The sequence below is a fragment of the Gossypium raimondii genome, chromosome 7 (genome assembly GCF_025698545.1).
Source record: "Gossypium raimondii isolate GPD5lz chromosome 7, ASM2569854v1, whole genome shotgun sequence".
In the NCBI taxonomy this organism is placed as follows: domain Eukaryota; kingdom Viridiplantae; phylum Streptophyta; class Magnoliopsida; order Malvales; family Malvaceae; genus Gossypium; species Gossypium raimondii.
Genome location: NC_068571.1, coordinates 15,790,459 through 15,812,870, shown reverse-complemented (window position 1 = coordinate 15,812,870; position 22,412 = coordinate 15,790,459).

The window sequence follows — 22,412 nt, the reverse complement described above, 5'->3', positions numbered from 1 at the left end:
TGGAGAGGTTCGACCAAAAGCAAAAAGAAAAAGCAGAGAAGAGGAGCAGAACGAACTTGAAACTTGCCAAAATCAGTACCAAACGCCAAAAGAAAGTAAACCGAAACTAACCAGAATTTCACCTGCGCAAAAGGGAAAACACTTCAATACTGAAAGCCTTAAAATGACCAATTCGGCACTAGCAAACCCCTTTCGCTGAAATTCCTAGAGTGCTAGAGTCCTGTTTGGGCACAACTCCTCCTCTCCACAACCCTTGATTTTCTCCACAAATCTTTCCCTTATCATTCCACCGAATTCTCCTCAACTCCCTCCATGATCAGTTCAAACTTTCTTCGGTAGTATTCCACTCAAACTCTGCTACTTACGTGGCTCAAGCAGCAAAATAACAATCCATTACACAACCCAAGACTTGAACCTTAGACCTCTTAGTTACACAACACACCACCTTGCCACTAGACCACAAGCTCTTTTTGTGTCATAAAACAAACACTATTATTGATAAGGCCTATAAACCAGCGTACAGGTTCATTTTAGGGAAAAATTAAAAATTTTTCCAAGGCCAAGACTTGAACTTAGGCTCCCTTGTAACCTTAATAACACCACAACCACTAGACCACATGCTTCCTTATGACATTTTTTTTACACAATAATTTAAAAGGCCTACATCCAAGCATCCAGGGTTTTATCCACTTAAAACAAAAAATTTTGCTAAAGCTCAGGTTTGAACCCAGGACTTTTCCAACTCCTCTTAGAACCCTTAACCACTAAAGCAGACATACTTTTGTGCACAGTTTTCTAACTGTTCCCTTGCTCAAGGCCCAATACTTCTAGGCCCAAATTCTGGGGTGTTACACATATCTATTGAAATCATCAGTGAAAGTAATGAAGTACTGAAATCCATCTCTGGCTTGCGTGTTCATTGGTCCACATACATCAGTATGTATTAGGCCCAATAAATCATTATCTCGCTCACTTTTACCAGTAAAAGGAGGTTTAGTCATTTTTCCCAATAAGTAAGATTCACATACTTTAATTTGTTCGAAAACAAATGAATCCAAGAAACCATCTTTATGGAGTTTGGATATGCGTTTCTCACTTATGTGGCCTAAACGACAATGCCAAAGATAAGTTTGATTTGAGTCATTTATTTTAGATCTTTTAGCATTTATGGGATTAAATTGATCTAAAATATAGAGGCCATTTACCAATTTTGCTGAACCATAGAAAATATTATTGACATAAAAGGAACAACAATTATTCTTAATTATTATCTAAAAACTAATTTTCTCTAAACAAGAAATTTAAATAATGTTCTTAGTTAAACTGGGCACAAAATAACAATCCTCTAAACATAAAACATGTCCACCAGGCAAATACAAAGTATATGTTCCTACAGCTAATGCAACAACTCTTGCTGCATTTCCAACTTATAGGTACACATCTTCTCTAGCCAAAGTCCTACTCTTTTGCATTCCTTGTACAAAAGTACAAATATGAGAATCACAACTAGTATCTAATACCCAAGAAGTAGTAGTTGATAAATTAGTATCAATAACAGAAATACCTGAAGTAGATGCTCCGCTTGCTTTAGCCTTATTAACTTCCTCAAGATAGACAGGGCAGTTCCTTTTCCGATGTCCAGTCATACCACAATGGAAGCAGTTTCCTTCCTTAGCCACCCCTCCTTTGGGCTTCAGTGCAACCTTTCCATTTTTAGATTTGGGCTTGCCTTCGCCCTTGGGCTTTGTCTTAACTTTAGCTTTACCCTTGCCTTGGTTATTACGGACCATCAGAATGGGCTTGGGTCTAGTGTTTTTCATGTTACCTTTAGCAGTTCGCAACACGCTGAGTAACTGTGGCAGAGTCTATTCAATTTCACTCATATTGAAATTGAGAACAAATTGGCTATAGTTATCAGGCAATGATTGTAGAATAACATTAGTGGCCAACTCTTGGCTCAGTGGAAATCCAAGTTTAGACAGGCTTTTAATATAACCTATCATCCTAAGAACATGGGGTCCTACTAGGCTTTTTTTTGCCAGCTTACATTGGAAAAGGGCCTTAGAGGTATCAAACCTCTTTTTTCGTGCTTACCCTTGATAAAGTTCTTTCAGGTGCTCGATCATATCATAAGCAACCATGTCCTCGTGTTGCTTTTGAAGATTAAGATTCATAGTGGCAAGCATAAGACATCCAATGTCTACCATATTATCGAGATGCTTCTTGTAAACATCTCTATCAGCCTTAGAGGCATTAATAGGTGGTTCATTAGGAAGGGGTTGTTAAATGACATATAATTTATGTTCTTATTTGAGGACAATTCTTGATACGATTCCGGCCGCATCATGTTACGACACAACTCGATGCCACCAAGATTGGCCCAAACTCGAGGGGCCCAAATGCAAAATGAAGCTTTTAATTTTACTTTGTCAATTTGGCTGCTGGAAAATAAGGACTTTGATTCATTAATTTTTAGTTATTTTAGTTTGTGTTTTTAATTATGTCATAGTTTGCACATCATTAATATGTGCTCTGCATTTAATAAAGTCATGCATTATGTAGCTTTCATGTTAGTTAAGTTCGCATCATTAAATTAAGTCAAGTTAGTTTAATTATGTAACTTTCATGTTAGTTAAGTTTGCATTTCAAACCATGCATTTAAGCATCTTAGTTTAATAAATGAGTTCTTTGGACATTTATTCAACTCATCTTAGTTTAATTAATAAGTGTTTTTGTTGGACTTTATTTAATAAGTGTTGCTCTTAATTAATCTAGTTACTAGGATTATTTATTGATGCATGAGTTTAAGTTTATGCTTCTTTAATTAACTAGTTGCTAGAATAATTGATGCATATGTTTAGCTCATTTATTTAAGTTAAGTATTTATCTTTGATATGTTTAATTAGTGTTTAAATATGTTTAATAAGTTCATTTTAATGTGTTTATTGCAGGTGTCTCTTTAGCTTATAACCGTTACAATTCAAGGCTGTTATAAATTAAATAAAGTGGCTGTTCAAGTCATTTTCAGTTACAAAGTAAAGGGGTTGTTACAAAAGAGGTTTATACATCATTTAAGGAGGTTTTAAGGGGCATTATATCATCTATTTAATTTTGGCAGCAACCTTTTAAACTACCAGCCCGTTTTTGCCATTTCAAAGGTTAATTCAAATATTCAGATACCATTAAGGACCTGGTTAATAAGTTGGTGTCTATTCGGCTGGCCAAAGGCTAACTCAAGAGTCATTTTTCAAGCAATTAAAGTCATTCATTCAGCTGAATTGAAGTGAATTCAAGAATGAAGTTATTTGGCTCAAGAATGTGAAATGACTTGAGTTTGATTTTAGTTTTTAAATGGCACATTAAGTTGCATGTTTGTGACCATTCGGCTAGCCCATTTTAGCACTATAAATAGATGAAATCAGCCTTTGTAAAGGGACTTTTGCTAAAGTTTTTGCCAATTTGTTTAATGAAACTTTGTTTCTGTGAGGTTAACTTCCTCTCCAATTTCGTACAAGTCTCGAGTGACTTATCTAGCGAGCTAGTGGTGTCATTCTGAACTTGTTTCTGAACTTATCACCAACCCTGGTGTGGCGCTCATCCATCTAAATATACCTTTGGTTCCTACTTTGCTAAGTAACGGGTTGAGGTACATCAACCTATTCCCAACTGTCACCTTAAACCATATAAGATTGGGGTGATACTCGTTATAGTATCGAATCTTTCTTGATGTTTAAGTTCTATTATTCATCTCCATCACTTACTTTTTCTATCCTACTACTTTGTTAAACCGAGCCCATCCAAAGTTATTCCATCTAAAATCCATCTATCTTTTAGCTTTCTTGAACTTATTCCAACATGCAATTCCATACTTAACCAAAATTCATCCATTTTCGAAACCGAACAAAACTTCCTCGTCGACGATCGGGCAACTCAAACACAACTCGACTCAACACTGAGGCGAATCGTATCAATTCTCAAGGAAATTCAAACCATAATTGTCTTTCTCAAGGACCAATCGCAATGAAAGTGACTTTGAGTTTGCAACTAGAATATATCTACAACAATGAAATATGCGAGTGAGTAAACTTACCAAGTTTATATTAATCATTAAAAGGAATTTATTAAATGATGCTCCCACTATTTTATTCAAAATTAATAACCCTCATATTTTAATTTCGGAAAGACTTTCTCGAAAGTTTTTCTAGTGGGTTAGGATTCATATTTCACCTCTCTTTAGTCAGCTTTGGTTTTACTCTCAAGGTTATGGTTATTTAGGTAAGCAACAGTTGCTAATTACATCACATGTAACTTCTAAATATTGGGTGAACAACTCTTGTTCTAATCATTTTATGATTTATCCAAATTACTTACCTCTAGGTTTCTAATCCTATTAGAGTAACCTAGTTAATTCACTAACCAATGTTTTAATTAGCGAATACCACTTGCTTATTCTTCGCGTTTAACCAAGATAGATACTAGTACTTCACTTTAGCAGAACCTACATAGTATCGGTCGAGGCCTTAACGAGGGCAATAATTGGAATGTAATGTTGACTTAAAATTTTGATTGACGGAATTTTATAAAGGTTTCATCTCACCAATTATGGTCTACTTTAATCCATTTAGTCCTTTAATTGATCTCATCATTTAATCTTGTTTATAGTTATCAAATTTTAACATACTTAAAATTTGACATGTTTTAGACATCCATAGCATCTAATATATGAATAAATAAAGTAGTAAATAAATGTAATAGTTATAGCTCATAAACTAAGGTGGTTCCTTCCAAGCTAATGGAAGAACCAAAAGGAAACCTAAAGGTGTAAGCAGCTTCACAAGCTTCTTTTGTACTTTAGTTGGCCTATCTTTCTTCTCATCAAGCCCTCAACAACTCATGCAATTTACAATTTCTACTTGTTTTACATACGAGGGAGTGAAATGAGAAGAGAAATACAAGAGAAAAATAGTAAGGCACGACATGTAGGTTGTATTTATAAGATTTACAACCTTTTCAAATAATAAAATAAATGGGTTATCGGGATATAACCATGCATTTCCAAACACTGTGCAAATCAACCATAACATACAACATACCTGTAAAATAAAATATGTTATGTTTTATTCTTTAGTCGATTATTAAAAATAGAACAGTGGTAAATCTGGGGATCTGTGAGGGCTGTAAAGGCTCGAGGGCTAAATAGGATTACTGGAACAACTATTGTTCCCTTTCAAAAATTCCAATAAGTTAATGGTTAACTTCAATGAAAACCCCACTGCTCCTAAACATATTCGTTAACCCTTAATAAACAGTGTATTAACCAACCGTAATTTTCGTTAAACAGATTACATGCATCACATATACATATAACAGATTGAACACATCGAGACGAGCAACATGCATATTATACAATTGCATCAACCATTGAATTTAATCCCAAATCTGTATCGTACAAGTGGCTCTAATACCACTGTTGGGTCGTCGGGACGCCCTGTGGCACAACTGAAAAATTATTTCGATGATCCAAACTAGGAATTCATTCACGAAGAATGAATCGAAAATAAAAGGTTTGAAAAATATACCTTTCGTACTCTAAAAAATAGGAAGGAACCACTGCTATTTTAATCCCATTTACACGCTGCCGATCCAAAGCCTCAACAGAATCGTCTTGGCCTCTACGTAGTCTACCTTATTGCGAACGAACGAACAAAAACTCTCACTGAATATTTCAAAGGGTTTTTCCAAAAAGAAAAGCGGCAACTAGACCTAGGTTCTTTTCTTTTTGTGGTGAATGTTGGTTAAACACTCTTCTACACCCTAGAGTTTTATTTTATGATTCCTAATGTTGGTTAAACACTGTTCTGCACGCTAGGATTTTATTTTATGATTCCTTTCTTTTTATTTAATATTCCTTAAATAATAAAATGAAATCCCCTTTTTGGTGCCATAATATATATGAAAATATCACAGTGTAATATCCTTTCCAAAAGGATATTAATTTCCATGTATATTTTATGTTTGATGAAATTAATTATTATAATACTTTATTTTAATAATTTCGATAAACATAGCATAATTAATATTTTATATGCATCAAATTCATACATTTATTTTAATTATGCTCTCTTTTCTTTTATAAAGAATTTGTACATATATTGTGTTTATTATTTAACTGTCAAATTAAATTAATTCAATAGTTAATATAATTCTCGTGACAGTTAAATTTAATACCAAGTGTGTTTAGATTCTGTTCATTTCAACCGTAGGGCTTGATCGTGTAGGCTCTTGTAATATTTGTCGTAATACTAGAACACTTCTAACGCTATAAGAAATGAGTGGTATCTAGCAATGTATCATCACTACCCAAGTTACAAGAAGTCATAGTTCAACATAACCTTTGTGTGATAAATGTTCATGTATTATATCTTTTTGTCCTTTATATCTCGATTGGACACAAATCATGGAATAGTCACACTTGTAAAGTCCAATCTCATGTTTCTTGATACCCGAAGTAGACTATAATAAACAAATAATTGTAATATCTCATATTAACTTATTTGAGCATGACCATGCATTTGTAGTCTCACTTCATCAAGTGGCCTAAGATATTGCTCCCACTATGTAGGAGGGACAAATCCTATCTTGATCAAGCATATCCTCCTACATAGATTGTGGCATACCTAATATCACTCTTTATAGTAAACTTGTTACAGTAGACGTTTGATTGTATCAAAATATACGACTCACTATGTTGGGACAATAATGATCTCAAGTCTAAGGATCATATACATAGTTATCACTATGAGTAATGTTGTGATTATTATGTAATAATCCAAGAAACATACTCATAACGGGTCAATCCAATATGTCATTCTCTAACATATACTCATGTATTGATTTTGACATCCCTATGTTAATACCAACACTTTGTCATCAATCAATTACATATTAGTCTTAATGCATTATTGTTGTACAAGCCCACAATAATACTCGGCTAAAGACCTTTTAAGAATAATTATATTATTCTCAGGACATTATTATAAAAGATTTTATTTATATACACAGAAAAGAAACTGAAATAATAATGGCAATGTCTCATATTAATAAACAAGGTAGAACAAGTATGTTATTACAATCATCTCATTATTGGTCTTTGGGCATACTTTAACATCTGTATCATCCTAAGAGTGAGTGAGGGCATTCAAGAATTTGATGGGAGTGAACATCCACAACTCAAGTTACATAAACTTAGAAAGGGACTCCCAACACCAAAAGTTTCTTCTCCTATAGTTCCAACACTTCCTGCAATTCCTCTAGAGTCCGCCCAACCCATAGACTCCCCAATTCTGAATGTTAATCCTCCATTGGCTTAGGCCCCTAAAAAAATTACCATCAACAACCAATGGTTCCCACCAGTTCTCAACCTCAACAACCTTCAACTATAATGAAAAATAATTTCTTCCCATGGCGTGACTTTTATACAAAGGGCTATCATTTATTTCTTTGAATTCAATTTCCAAAATTAGTACAGTATGATACCTCCTCAGTTGAAAGAGTCTCTCCGGTCTTACCTTTCATCCAATCTAGATTCGTCTCCTCTTTCACAAACGGTTAAGTTTGCATAGTCTCTATTTGTAAAGTATGGACTGTGGAGTGGAATCCTCTAAGAAATTGATCACATGATAAGGCCAAGGTTGCCAACTTAGAGGAGACAATTAAAGCTGGTAATCGAAAGATAGATGAGCTATGCTACAATGACCAAGTTCATAGGAGTAAACTTGAACATCTCGATTCTTGTATTATAGCCTGGAAAATTAAGTGTAAAGACATGGAGACCCGGTGTATACTATTGGAAAGAAAGGTTAAATCGAGTGTGAAATGATATGCGAGTTGTGTAAGTATACATGTCGGATCAAGTAATAAAGTGATAATCGAGTTTGTCTCCATAGGGATCAGATTAGGTATAGAATTGGTCAAGTTAGTATAATAGAGTTCGAGTAATGTTATGTTATGGAAAAACCGGGTTAAGTATAAAGTGATTAAATAAGAATGAGTGTGAAATGTATACTGAATAATATTGGTAAATGCTAGGGCAAAGAAAAAGTGAAAATGTAATGGCAATTACGAGAATAATTACGTGAATAATATCCAATGAATAAATAAACGACTAAGAATGCTCTAACAAAGCTACTACGGCAAAGATAAGGATTACGTGATGTTGAGTGGGAAGGTTGAGATTACCAAGAATCTACTTTTCCTATCAGTAATGCCTCAGCAAAAATCATACTGAACCTACTGCCCAGAAGAGTTCTAAAGTGACCTACTTCTTCTAACTGGAGAAACCTTAAGTTACCTTACCTGTGTCTTAGGCCTTTAATATGGTACCCTACACTGTTCCCTTCTGTATTAACGCTTCTCTATGTCTAGAGTCTATTACAAGTATCTATCAAGTACTTGCCAACATCATTCAACCATAGTCTAACTAATCTAACCTTTTCAGAATTTAGATTAATTTAAGGGTATGCTGTACAGTCAACTATGTCTAGGGATTACTAGCATACATTGTAAATAATAAAATAATTGAATGAAATAGTAAAATAAGTCAGATTTATACTGCAACCATTAAAGATAGTTAAAGTTTCATCAAAGTAATCTCAACCTTATGAGATTTAACTCATAGGTTAGCAAATAAAATTCAACTCAAACATCGTTTTCATCACTGTAATTCACGAAGAAACAAATTAGACATAATGGAAAAACATCGAGAAGACAACGTTCGCTTGTCCAACCATATTCCAGCTATGCAGTATCTTGAGGTGGCTGAGAGGGGTTCCCTGCATCTTTCCGCTTCATGTCTCTATTGAGTCACTACCTTCTACTTTTGGCTAAGGTTTTCTACCCACAATTCCACGTTCTAAGGTTCCCTCCTTTGCTTCTTTATAAATTTCTTTTTATTTCTTTTTCAAGATAATTCCAACAACTCTAAGATATATCTGCTCCTCTTTTCTGGATAGATTTATCTGGTTCAAGTAAAGTTGGGCTGAAACTAATATGCGCTGAATGGTGCTTAGACACCTTCCTGGCATTACCTTGGCATATGAGCTGGCAATCAGACCACCTTTTTGCCTCGACAAAACTTCACTCCTTTATTTCTTGTTCCTTATCCTACACCTAGAAATATCACAAAATACAACCCTTCCACGAGCAATTAAAAGCACCTAATATTTAAATGTACCCAAGTTCCAATGCAATACTAAAAATACTAATAAAATGATCTAAAATGCAACTAGATGTACTTAAGTACATACAATTAACTAGGTCCAAAGGCATAAAGTATAACTCTTTTCAAGAGTTATCACACCCCCAAACCTGAGTTATTGCTTGTCCTCAAGCAAAATATGCATGCATGCATAAAAGCCAACATTTTTTTGCCAACACACCAGACCAACTCATACTACCAAGCTATTTAAAGAACAACAAGTACATCAATTCTCAGTAATCTTCCTTTTTCCTAAAACTCATTCAAGTGTCAAAGGCTTGCTCACCAAATGTAGTGCAAATTTTTTTCCTTAACACATAATCTCCTAAGTACTCATGTATTTTCTCTTTTGGCCTATAGCAACCATATTCTAATTTACTTATTTCATTTATTACCTAAACATAAGTTACTTGCTTTAAGCCTACTTAGAATATGTTAATCATATTTATGGTTTTTTTAATCTTTTAAAATAGTATTGTTATTATTATTATTAGGGGATTTAGCATGTCATAAAATTCTTTGACTTGAAAATCATAGTGAAGCATACACCGAAATGCCGAGTACTCAATCATGTCACAATTTAAACTAAAAGTTACCCATGAAGCTCAACCTTTTGACTAAAAAGATGAATAGAGCATACAACTACCTCCTTAGCTACTTAGTCCTTTTTGCTACAGCGAAGTACCCCTAATTTTATTTCCATGAAACACACTCTTTCTAAGACTCACTTTTCTAATCAACAACACGATGGAGCAAACAAAGTGATGCTGACCTACTTGGCAATCCTGAACATTAGAGTGCTTACTGTCCTTTATTAAATAATGCTATGGAAATATAACTAATGCTCGACTTTAAGATCCTAAGTTCATTAAAAGATACCTACTATATCCCTAAAAAATAATACACTAAGTATAAGACATCCTATTTTTTGGAATTAATTTTCAAGCACCTTAACCTAAGCTAAATTCACCCAGCCCACTGTCACATGTTCCAAGTATATCAAAAAATATAAACTTATCATCGAACATTATAAGTGTAAACTGTACTTCTTATAGACAAAATTGTACTTCGGTGGTTACAATGCAGTGGCAAAACAACCGTATTATATAAAGTGCAACCTAAATGCACAATATACCCCCAAACCCAAGGGATGCATTGTCCTCAAGATTATTAGGTTCAACCATGCTATCACAATCATCTAAGGACTCAGCATCAGAAGTTATTGCAAACTCTTCAGAAAGTAGTGTGCTTTGGTCATTATATTCTTCCTCAATTAGATCATCTAGCACATCAACAGTATGGCATTCTTCTTTGTCCTTGCATTGAATAGATTCAAAAACACTGAAGGTAACTTGCTCATCATTAAGTCGCATGGTTAGTTCACCTTTGTAAACATCAATAAGAGTTTGGCCGATGGCTAAAAATGGTTGTCCCAAGATTATGGGAACCTCATTGTCTGCTTCGCAGTCAATTATGATAAAATTAATTGAAAAAATGAATTCTTCCATATGAACTATGATACCTTTGATTTGCCCTTCAGGTTGAGCCAATGATCGATCGACTAATTGTAATGTCACTATTGTAGATTTCATGTGACCAATTCCCAACTTTCTGAAAGTAGATAATGGCATTAGGTTAATGCTAGCTCCCAAGTCAAATAAAGTCTTTTCTAAATAATGATTGCCAATTGAACATGGGATGGTAAAGCTCCCAGGATCTTTCTGTGAGTGCAATAGCTTCAATATTAGTGAGCTTCTTCTTCTTGGACAAGAGGTCTTTCATAAATTTCCCATAACTCAGAATTTGTACCAGAGCGTCTAATAAAGGAATGTTGATCTGTAGTTGCTTCAGTGTGTCCAGGAACTACTTATACTGCTTGTCATGCTCATTCTTCCTGAATCTTTGTGGGAAAGGTAAAGGTAGAGATACATTTGCTTGTGCCAACACCTTTGATTGCGTCAACAGTTTCGAAGGTCAGACATTAGGCATATGAGTGACAATTTGTGGAACTTCTTTGTCTGATGCATCAATAAAATCTTCAGATTCAACCTTCTAACCAGTGATCACTGCATCCGTATCTTGCGGTGCTATAGTAGAGTCTATAAACAGTTCTCCAGTTTGTTTACCACTCCTAAGAGTGATAGCTTTACAATGTTCTTTCCCCTTCAGACTGGGATTTTTTGTGTCACTAGGTAATGAGCCTAGTGGTCGAGTATTTAGATTTGAAGCAAGTTGTCCTAATTGTGCCTCCAATACTCGAATGGAAAATGAATTCCCTTGTACGATATCTTCTGTGCGAGTAATATGCTCTTGCATTAACGCCTCAAGAGTTGCTAACGGGTCAAAAGTAGAAGCTTGAGTGTACGGTTGCTGTCGATGTTCTTGAACATGTTGATTTGGTATTGAAGAGTGTTGTGGCTGCATCAGATTTTGGTGTGGATGTGTCTGGCCTTGTTGTGGATGCATCTGAGTGTGCTGATTGTAGTTATGTTATTGTTGATTGTAATTCCCTTGTCTTGGATTATAATTGCCCTAAGTAGATGTATTCCCACATCTGAATGTAGCAGCATTTTGTCTAGCATTCTGAGTTCCCCAAAACTGTTGGTTGCATGCAGAGTTGTTGTAAGAGTTACCATAAGAATTATTGCGGATGTTACTAATATAACAGGCATTCTATGCATGTTGTGGACAATCTTCATAGCTATGGTTGTCACTACAAATCTCACAACAAAAAGTAGGAACATCAACTTGCTGAGCGACTTGTATAGGTGCAGCGCCACTAGTCCTTTGCATATTTTTAGTCATGTTTGTGAGAGAAGAAACTTGCGCACTTAGTGCGGTTATTGCATCCAATTCAATAACTCTTGGAGTAGTTTTTGCTTGTGTAACTCTAGAGATAGGGTATTGATAATCATTCTGAGCAATTCTCTTAAGAATTCTCACAACATCATTATAAGTACAATCTAGTAGAGATCCATTGGTTGATGCATCGATAAGATTCCTTGTATGTGAATTCAGCCCATTATAAAAAATCTCAATTTTTGTTTTTGGTTGAATGTCGTGCATGGGACAACGTCGAAGTAAAGATTTATAACGTTCCCATGTGGTGTTAAGATTTTCATCATCCAACTGATGATAAGCAGTAATATCATTTCAAAGACGAGCATTCATTGTTGAAGAGTTAAATCATAAAACAAATTGTGTTGCTAGTGCATTCCAAGAGTAATTGATCTAGTAGGTAGCCCAAAAAACCAAGTACTGTAATGGCCCATTTTTTAAGGTTATCAGAATAGTGGTTTCGTAACCACAAATCTGATTTAAAGAGAAAATTATTATTAATTTTTATGAATTATCGAATGATTAGATATAAGTACTAGAGTGTTGATAAGAAATTTTATTGATTGTATGCCTAAATTGCCTATTAGGACTTAATTGCAAAAGTGGGTAAATATGAGTTTTAGATGATAAAGGATTTATTTAAAGTGCATAATCAAAGTAGAGGTCCTTAAATAGTAATTAGACCATAAAATTTCCTAGGAAAAAAATAGGCATGCATAGATAAAAATAACTAAAGTTTTAATGAAGGGTATTTTAGTAATTGAATAATAAAAAGAATAAAAAGGGAAAAAGATGGCAAAAATATCATCTTCTCCAAAAAGCTTGCTGACAAAATTTGAAGGACACCATAGCTAGGGTTTTCACACTTTCTCAAGCTCATAGTAAGTGATTCCAAGCCCCGTTTTTAATGTTCTTTACGTTTTTGAGATCCCGGTAGCTTAATTTAGCTTATTCTAGCAAGAATTTAACCTAGGGTTTACATTTGGAAAAATACCCATAGGTGAAAAGTGTTTATTTTGATATTTTAAGGTATATTATGAAGTTAGAAATTATGTTAAGCAACTTTTGCTAGTCGATTTTAAGCGAAAACGGGTAAAACTCCATAATCGGTAAAATACCTAATGTTCATAAGTAGATGTTAGAGTGAGAATTTGATGTTGTCATAGAAGAGAAAAATGTTCAGCATGTTGTAAAACATAAGAATAAGAGATGAAGTTTAATTTCTGAGCTTTGGGGAAAAAGTGTAATTATGTAAAAGTTTAGGGGCAAAATTATAATTTTTCCAAAGTTAGAGTCGAGGGCTGTTTTAATGAATGTGAGTATTAAATAAGTTAAATTTGCTATTATAGATCAAGAAGAACGGAATTTGAGGTTAGATCGAGGAAAGAATAAGATTGAAGACTAAGTGGTGGATTTGGCTATACTTGGTACCGAGGTAAGTTTACAATAAATAAATGCAATATTTTAATAATTATTATTAATGCTACTATTTTCCAGCAATTATGTATTTATTTTATGAATTTATTTGATGTTGACTAAAGTATGAGACGATAGAGAATTGATATTAAAAAGTCCCGTTGAAACATAAGGAAGGTATTGGATACAAATGTCATGACATTTGGGTAAAGAGATCCCATGTAAGACCATGTCTGGGACATGGCATTGGCATCCTTGAGATCATGAGAGGTCTCATGTAAGACCATGTCTGGGACATGGTGTTGGCATCGAGACGAGAGCTCCCATCTGAGACCATGTCTGGGACATGGCATTGGCACCGAGATGTGAGATCCCCCGTAAGACCATGTCTAGGACATAGCATGGGCACTGATATGAGAACTCCCATGTAATACCATATCTGCGAGATGGCATCGGCAGTACATGAAACATCCCATGTAAAACCATGTCTGGGACATGGCTTTGGCATGTTATTATCAAAAAGAGACTCAAGTATCCTTATTGTTGCAATGTGGCTTAACGGGCTAGTAAATAACTTATGTTCATGAAAGTTCAGTTAAAAGCATAAATGGTAAGTTCAAGTGAGTTATAAGAGTTAAGAGTATATTATGTTACCATTGAAAATCAACGTTTCAGCAAGAGAAAAGTAAGTGATACGGGGTGGCGCGCGGACCAAGATCGAGTTGCCAAGTCACGAGAAACTCCTACGAAAGCTCTAAACGAACAGATCTGAAATTAAAACAAAGAACAAGATTAAACTAATCAGATCTGGAATTAAATCCCCAAATTCAATTAAATGAACAGCAAGACACAAAGAACGAATGAATAGATGTTTTCGTAGTTCAAGAAGACAAAATCGAACTCCAAGATCAATTCTCCACAAGCCGAATCTGTTCAAGAACACTAAACAAAGAACGAATTAAATCAATCGATCTTAATAGAAAATTAGGGATTTGGGCGACAAAAGAAAAGAAAGAAATTAATGAAATTGAACGAATTTGGAAGTAAAGAAAGAGTGCTAATCATCAATAACTTGAATCGCCAAGAATGCCCAAATTCCAATGACCTAATTTCACCCAACAAGAAGAAATAAAAAAATGGCAAGAACCCTAAATTTTGGGGATTTTTGGATCGAATAGTTCTTTGCCAATAAAAGGGATCGATTAAACGAAGAGTTCTTGGAGTTTAATCAAGGTGAAACACAAACAAAACAGAAAGAAAATTAGAAGAAGAATCGGCACAAGCAATAATAAAGAAAATAAATTGAACAAAGAAGGAATTAAAGAAAAGTCCTAAGAACCCTTGAATTCCGAAAGAATTCACAAATTCCTTCAAACGGCTCTAATCTCCCTCCAAAGAATATCGATGGCAAGAAGAAGGTTGAAGATGGCTCCCACAATCAAAAGATTGTTAAAACAACTTCTAAAGAAAACTCAAGAGAGAATTCTTGGAGAAAACCCCAAAGAAAATTCGCACTCAACAAATCAAATTTGATAGAAAAATAATAATAAGATGATTTTTACAAAGGGTGGCTGGCCAATGCTTATATAGGCCTCCAAAAATCCTAATCTCACAAGTAACTAATAAAAATTAAACCTAATTAATAAAATAACAAGGTAAATTCGCCATGCACTTATATGGGTTGTTTTGGGCGAATTTTACATGTAATGCTCCTAAAGATTAAAAAAATTAAATTAAACAAGTAAGATGTTTACAAATTGGGCCCTTTGACATTTTGGCCTGATTTTTCAACTAAGTATGAAGAAATTTCTTGATTGGGCTAAATTTTGGTTATTGGGCCTCGCCTTCAAGAATTTGGGCTCGTGATCCATCTCCTACCAAAATTGGGTCGTTGACGCTCGTAATGGAGATCCAATGCGTTTTGGTGCAAGATTTGGTTTCTTGGACCAAGATTTCCAAGATTTGAAATCTTGATTTTCTTGATTCTTGAAATCTCTTCGAACAACAAAATTGGGCCAAGATTCGGTTTCTTGATTTTCTTGAAAACAAGAAAGTGAATCTTGATTTTCTTGTTCTCTCGTGTATGCATCTAAGGCCTTGCTAACAAGCTCTTGAATGGTCCCATTTAGTTTGGACCGCATTTGTCGGGCCTTTGATCTTGTTATTGGGCCTTGTGGCAATTTGAGCCCATCACGTTCTTGAACTTGGATTGGGCCTTTATGACTCGTATCATTCCTCCCTTCCTCAAAAAGATTTGTCCTCGAATCTGAAAAATCAAATGGGGACAAGTCAGCCACATTAAAAGTAGAACTTACATTGTACTCACTAGGTAGATCAATTTTATAGGCATTATCGTTGATCCGCCGAGTACTTGGAAAGGCCCATCGCCTTGGGTCCAACTTAGTCTTCCTTTTTGTAGGAAATCGTTCTTTCCTCAAATGGACCCAAACCCAATCTCCGGGTTCTAGTACAACCCGTTTGCGCCTTTGTTTGCTTTGTTGGTGTTGGCGTCATTTGTTTTGGCTATTCATTTGTGTAGCCTTCTCATGTAAGGATTTCACCAACTCACTTTTCATTCGCCATCTAAATTGTAACATGTTCAAGAGGTAATGGCGCAAGATCAAGTAATCGTTAGTGGGTTAAAACCATAAACAAGTTCAAATGGGGAATAACCGGTTGTAGAATGAATAGATCTATTATATGCAAATTCAACGAATGGTAGGCATTCTTCCCAATTTCTAATGTTCTTTCCCACCATAGCTCGTAATAGAGTCCCTAAGATTCGATTAACTACTTGGTTTGACCATCGGTTTGGGGGTGACATGTAGTAGAATAAAGCAATTTAGTACCAAGCTTACCCCACAATACCTTCCAAAAGTGGCTAAGGAATTTGACATCTCTATCAGAAACAATTGTTTTAGGGATGCCATGAAGTCTTACCACTTCTTTAAAGAATAAGTCCGCCACATGTGTAGCATCATCATTTTGTGACAAGGAATAAAATGTGACATCTTTGAAAACCTGTCAACAACAACAAATATACTATCTCTTCCTTTTTTTGTTCGAGGCAAACCTAAAATAAAATCCATGGATAAATCTACCCAAGGTGAAGTAGGAATCGGTAGAGGAGTGTAAAGGCCATGAGGCATTACCTTAGATTTTGCTTGTTTGCATGTAATGCACTTGGAACATACCTTTTCCACATCCTTCTTCATATGTGGCCAATGAAAGTGTTCGTGCAAGATATCTAGTGTCTTGGCCACTCCAAAATGTCCCATTAAACCTCCCTTGTGGGCTTCATGAATCAATAAGTCTCTCATGGAACACTTTGGTATGCATAACTGTTCATACGAAAAAGAAAGCCATCTACAAGATAAAATTTTTCAAAAGTAGTATGTCCACAATTCTTATAGATATGGCGAAATCAAGATCGACATCATATAATTCTTTAATGTGTTCAAACCCTAAGACTTTAGCATTCAATGTAGTCATTAAAGCATATCGTCGAGACAAAGCATCTGCAACTACATTATCTTTACATTTTATATTGTATCACATAAGGAAATGTTTCAATGAATTCTACCCATCGGGCATGTCTTTTACTCAACTTACCTTGTCCCTTTAACCATTTAAGAGACTCATGATCTGTATGTATGACAAACTCATTAGGCGACAAATAATGTTGCCATACTTGAAGTGCACGAACTAATGCCAATAGTTCTTTGTCATAAGTCGAGTAATTTAAGCGTGCACTGTTCAATTTCTCACTAAAATAAGCAATAGGTTGCTTATCTTGCATTAAAACGGCGCCGATTCCAATTCTCAAGCATCACACTCAAGTTCAAAAGTTTTAGCAAAATCGTAATTTAAGCAAAGGAGCGAACATAACTTAGCTTTTAGAGTTTGAAAGGCCTTTTCTTGGGTTTCACCCATTTGAAACCCACGATTTCTTTATAACCTCATCAATGGGGCAGCAATAGTAGAGAAATCTTTCACAAATCGCCTATAAAACTAGCTAAACCATGGAAAGATCTCACCTCGATTCGATTTAGAGTCGGCCACTCCTTAATTGCCTTGACTTTGTCCTCATCGACATGAATACCTTGAGCACTAACTATGAAACCTAAGAATATTAGTTTATCACAACAGAATGTGCATTTATCAAGGTTGGCAAATAATCTTTCGGTTAGTAGAATATCCAAAACAGTTCGAACATGGAAAACATGATCATCTAAAGTCTTTGAGTAAATTAAAATATCATCAAAATAAACCACTACAAATTTACCCAAGTGAAGCCTTAAAACATGATTCATTAATCTCATAAATGTGCTAGGTGCATTAGTAAGGCGAAAGGCATAACTAACCATTCATACAATCCAAATTTTGTTTTAAAGGTCGTTTTCCATTCATCCCTTCCTCATTCGAATTTGATGATAACCGCTTTTAAATCAATTTTAGTAAATATAATGAACCATGTAATTCATCAAGCATATCATCAAGTCTAGGAATTGGGTGTCGATACTTTATCGTTATTTTGTTGATTGGCGGCAATCAACACACATTCGACACGTACCATCTTTCTTTGGTACCAATAGGACAGAACAAAGACAAGGACTTAGGCTCTCACGAATGTACCCTTTGTCTAGTAAGTCCTCAACTTGCCTTTGCAATTCCTTTGTCTCCTCGGGATTGCATCTATAGGCTGGTCGATTAGGAATCGAAGCTCCGGGTACTAAGTCAATTTGATGTTCTATCCTCGTAAAGGTGGTAAACCTTTAGGGCCTCACTAAAACATCCTCATAATCCTACAAAAGAGATTGAAACATACTAGGCGATTTTCGTTAATGTTAGATAAAGATAAATAATTTTGCCTAAACCTCACAATGATACAAGGTCATTTTATTAAGTAGGGCTCTCTTCACATCTTTTTTGTTGCCAAAAGATTTTTCCGCTCATTTTACCACTAGAGGGTTCACTCACCTTTGGGCTTTTTAAATTTTGACTTTTCCACTACTATTAGCCTCTTTTCTCTCTGTCTTCCGAACTTGCTCTTTCTCCCTTACCCCTCACAAAATTTTATCATCCTCAATTGATCTTTATATACATCAAGAGGATTTAAAGGAGCAAAGTGAATTTCTTACCTTTAAATACAAGGGAGTATCGATTAAGTTTACCTTGGTGTGTAACATCACGATCAAATTGCCAAGGTCGTCCAAGGAGCAAGTGTGCGCATGCATTGGGACTACATCACACCATACTTCATCCTCATAATTGCCGAGTTTAAAAGTGACCAAGGACTGTTCAGTAACTTTAACTTGGAACATTCATTAAGCCTTGAAGGTGATATGGCTTAGGGTGTTTGGTGCAAGGTAACTTTAAAGAATCAACCAAATAGCTACTCACCACATTTGAGCAACTACCACTATCAATAATGAGTGAACATAAGTTACCTTTAATAAAACACCGAGAATGGAAAATATTGGCCCTTTGGCTATCATCATCTTTCATCCGAATGTTAAGGGTTCGACGAACTACAAGGCATTGAAAGTTAGCAAAGTCCCTTCCTTTGGTGGTTCGACCAACTCGTCGCCATTATCACTGTCATCCACAAGTTCTGGCATATTTGGATCTGTATTATCAGAGTCGGACGTGTACTCACCGTTATCTTTTAGAAGAAGTAATCTCGTGTTAGGGCATTCTCTACTATAATGACCACGCCCTTTGCACTTAAAGCATTCAATTTCACGAGTCCTCTTCGCACTTTCGAATCACCTAAATTAAATGCTTAGAAGGTGTTTGCGTTTTAGCAGAGCCCTTTCTTCCAATCGATTGTTTACTTCCATTACTCAAAGAAGACTTGTTAGTAACAAAAGGTGGTTTTGAACTCTTAAAATCGAATTGGAATTGTTACCTCGATAATATTGTGAAGTAGAGAAGGACCCAAACCTTTGTTCCTTTAATTGTTGCTCGATCTCAATGGCTTTGTGAACTGCTTCTTCCAAATCAATGTAAGTTTGTAGCCTTAATGTATTAGCTATCGACTGTTCAAACCATCAATGAATCGAACCATAGTTGTTTCTTCATCTTCCTCCACATTAGCTCTCCGAATGAGCATCTCCATCTCTTTAAAATATTCATCCACCGTCCTACTACCTTGGATAAGTCTTCTCAACTTTGTTTTAATTTCTCTATAGTAGTGAGGTGGAATAAACCTTTACGCATAATCTGTTTCAACTCATCCCATGTCGAAATCTCACCTTCATAATTTCGATGGCGGTTTACCCCAAGTTGAGTCCACCAACTTAATGCATAATCGGAAAATTCCGGTGTTGCTAACGCTACCTTTTCATCATCCGGACATTTATAATACGAAACATGAGTTCAATCTTAGATTCCCATTCACAATAAGTGTCGGATCATTCTTACCACGAAATTGGGGAATTGTGAATTTCGGTTTTGCCAAAGAAGGTTGTCCACGATCATGAAAATCATCATCCAATCTAGGGACACGTCGAGGGTCGCGCCTATGGGGTGATTATTCCTATCTTCCCGATTGGATCTCGATATTGAAGTTCTTGATTCATTCGTACCTCATTCAAAGTAGTATTCAATGCTTGAAGGGTAGCATTTATTTGTGTGATTGCAGCGTGTCCTTCTAACTGTTGTTGGACTTCCATAAGTGTATCATTATGGTCATCTTTAGACATCTTCCCAAAAAACGCAAAAATAAACACTCAACACTCAAAAATAAAAGTTAGCAAACCTCACCGTTAGTCACTCAAAAGAAAATTCAAATTCTCAATGAGGTAGAATTCAATCTTGTGAGTTCTTTATCGAGTTTATATCAACCAATTAGAGTATGAACCAAACTACCAAAGAATCCTAATTTGCACTAGGATGCCAAAAACCGACGAGACACCAATTGATTCGTGTTGCACCGAGGAAGAAGTTGTGCACACGTGTAAATCCTACTAACACAAGAAACAAGAAGGTGTTAGATAACGTAATGTAAGAATAAAAAGCAAACAAATGAAAACCTACACTAAGAATCAATAAAAATTGCTAAAACCAGAAAACACGAAAAACTGCGGAGTAACTTGACAACTTTGTTCGAGGTGTTCCCGATCTCTAAAAATCACAAAATTAAATCTGGAATGTCCTTAAATATTGAATTTTTGATCTGGAAATTTTGGGCACCAAATTCAACCCGCTGAATCTTTTTTTTAAATTTTTATTGAATTTCGTCTTTTTGATTTTTGACTTTTTTGACTGATTTTTTTGCGGGAATAATTTTTTTATATTCAATCACAGTGCCACAAATATGTATGTAAAATTTCAGATCAATCGGACAACGTTTACCCACCCAAATGAATTTTTTTTGAACAATTTTTCTGGGTAAAACTGCTGTTTGTGCTTTAAAAATAGAGATCAGTTTAGAAATCAACCAAGAACACCCAAAACGCCCAAAATCTGATACCAAATGATACGGGGTGGTAGCGGACCAAGATCAAGTTGCCAAGTCACGAGAAACTCCTCGAAAGCTCTAAACGAACAGATCTGAAATTAAAACAAAGAACAAGATTAAACTAATCGATCTGGAATTAAATCCCCAAATTCAATTAAATGAACAGCAAGACACAAAGAACGAATGAATAGATGTTTTAGTAGTTCAAGAAGACAAAATCGAACTCCAAGATCAATTCTCCACAAGCGAATCTGTTCAAGAACACTAAACAACAACGAATTAAATCAATCAGATCTTAATAGAAAATTAGGGATTTGGGCGACAAAAGAAAAGAAAGAAATTAATGAAATTGAACAAATTTGGAAGTAAAGAAAGAGTGCTAATCATCAATAACTTGAATCGCCAAGAATGCCCAAATTCCAGCAGACCTAATTTCACCCAACAAGAAGAAATAAAAAAATGGCAAGAACCCTAAATTTTGGGGATTTTGGATCGAATAGTTCTTTGCCAATAAAAGGGATCGATTAAACGAAGAGTTCTTGGAGTTTAATCAAGGCTGAAACACAAACAAAAACAACAAAGAAAATTAGAAGAAGAATCGGCACAAGCAATAATAAAGAAAATAAATTGAACAACAAGGAATTAAAGAAAAGTACTAAGAACCCTTGAATTCCGAAAGAATTCACAAATTCCTTCAAACGGCTCTAATCTCCCTCCAAAGAATATCGATGGCAAGAAGAAGGTTGAAGATGGCTCCACAATCAAAAGATTGTTAAAACAACTTCTAAAGAAAACTCAAGAGAGAATTCTTGGAGAAAACCCCAAAGAAAATTCTGCACTCAACAAATCGAAATTTGATAGAAAAATAATAATAAGATGATTTTTACAAAGGGTGGCTGGCCAATGCTTATATAGGCCTCCAACAAATCCTAATCTCACAAGTAACTAATAAAAATTAAACCTAATTAATAAAATAACAAGGTAAATTCGGCCATGGACTTATATGGGTTGTTTTGGGCCGAATTTTACATGTAATGCTCCTAAAGATTAAAAAAAATTAAATTAAACAAGTAAGATGTTTACAAATTGGGCCCTTTGACATTTTGGCCTGATTTTTCAACTAAGTATGAAGAAATTTCTTGATTGGGCTAAATTTTGGTTATTGGGTCTCGCCTTCAAGAATTTGGGCTCGTGATCCATCTCCTACAAAAATTGGGTCGTTGACGCTCGTAATGGAGATCCAATGCGTTTTGGCTGCAAGATTTGGTTTCTTGGACCAAGATTTCCAAGATTTGAAATCTTGATTTTCTTGATTCTTGAAATCTCTTCGAACAACAAAATTGGGCCAAGATTCGGTTTCTTGATTTTCTTGAAAACAAGAAAGTGAATCTTGATTTTCTTGTTCTCTCGTGTATGCATCTAAGGCCTTGCTAACAA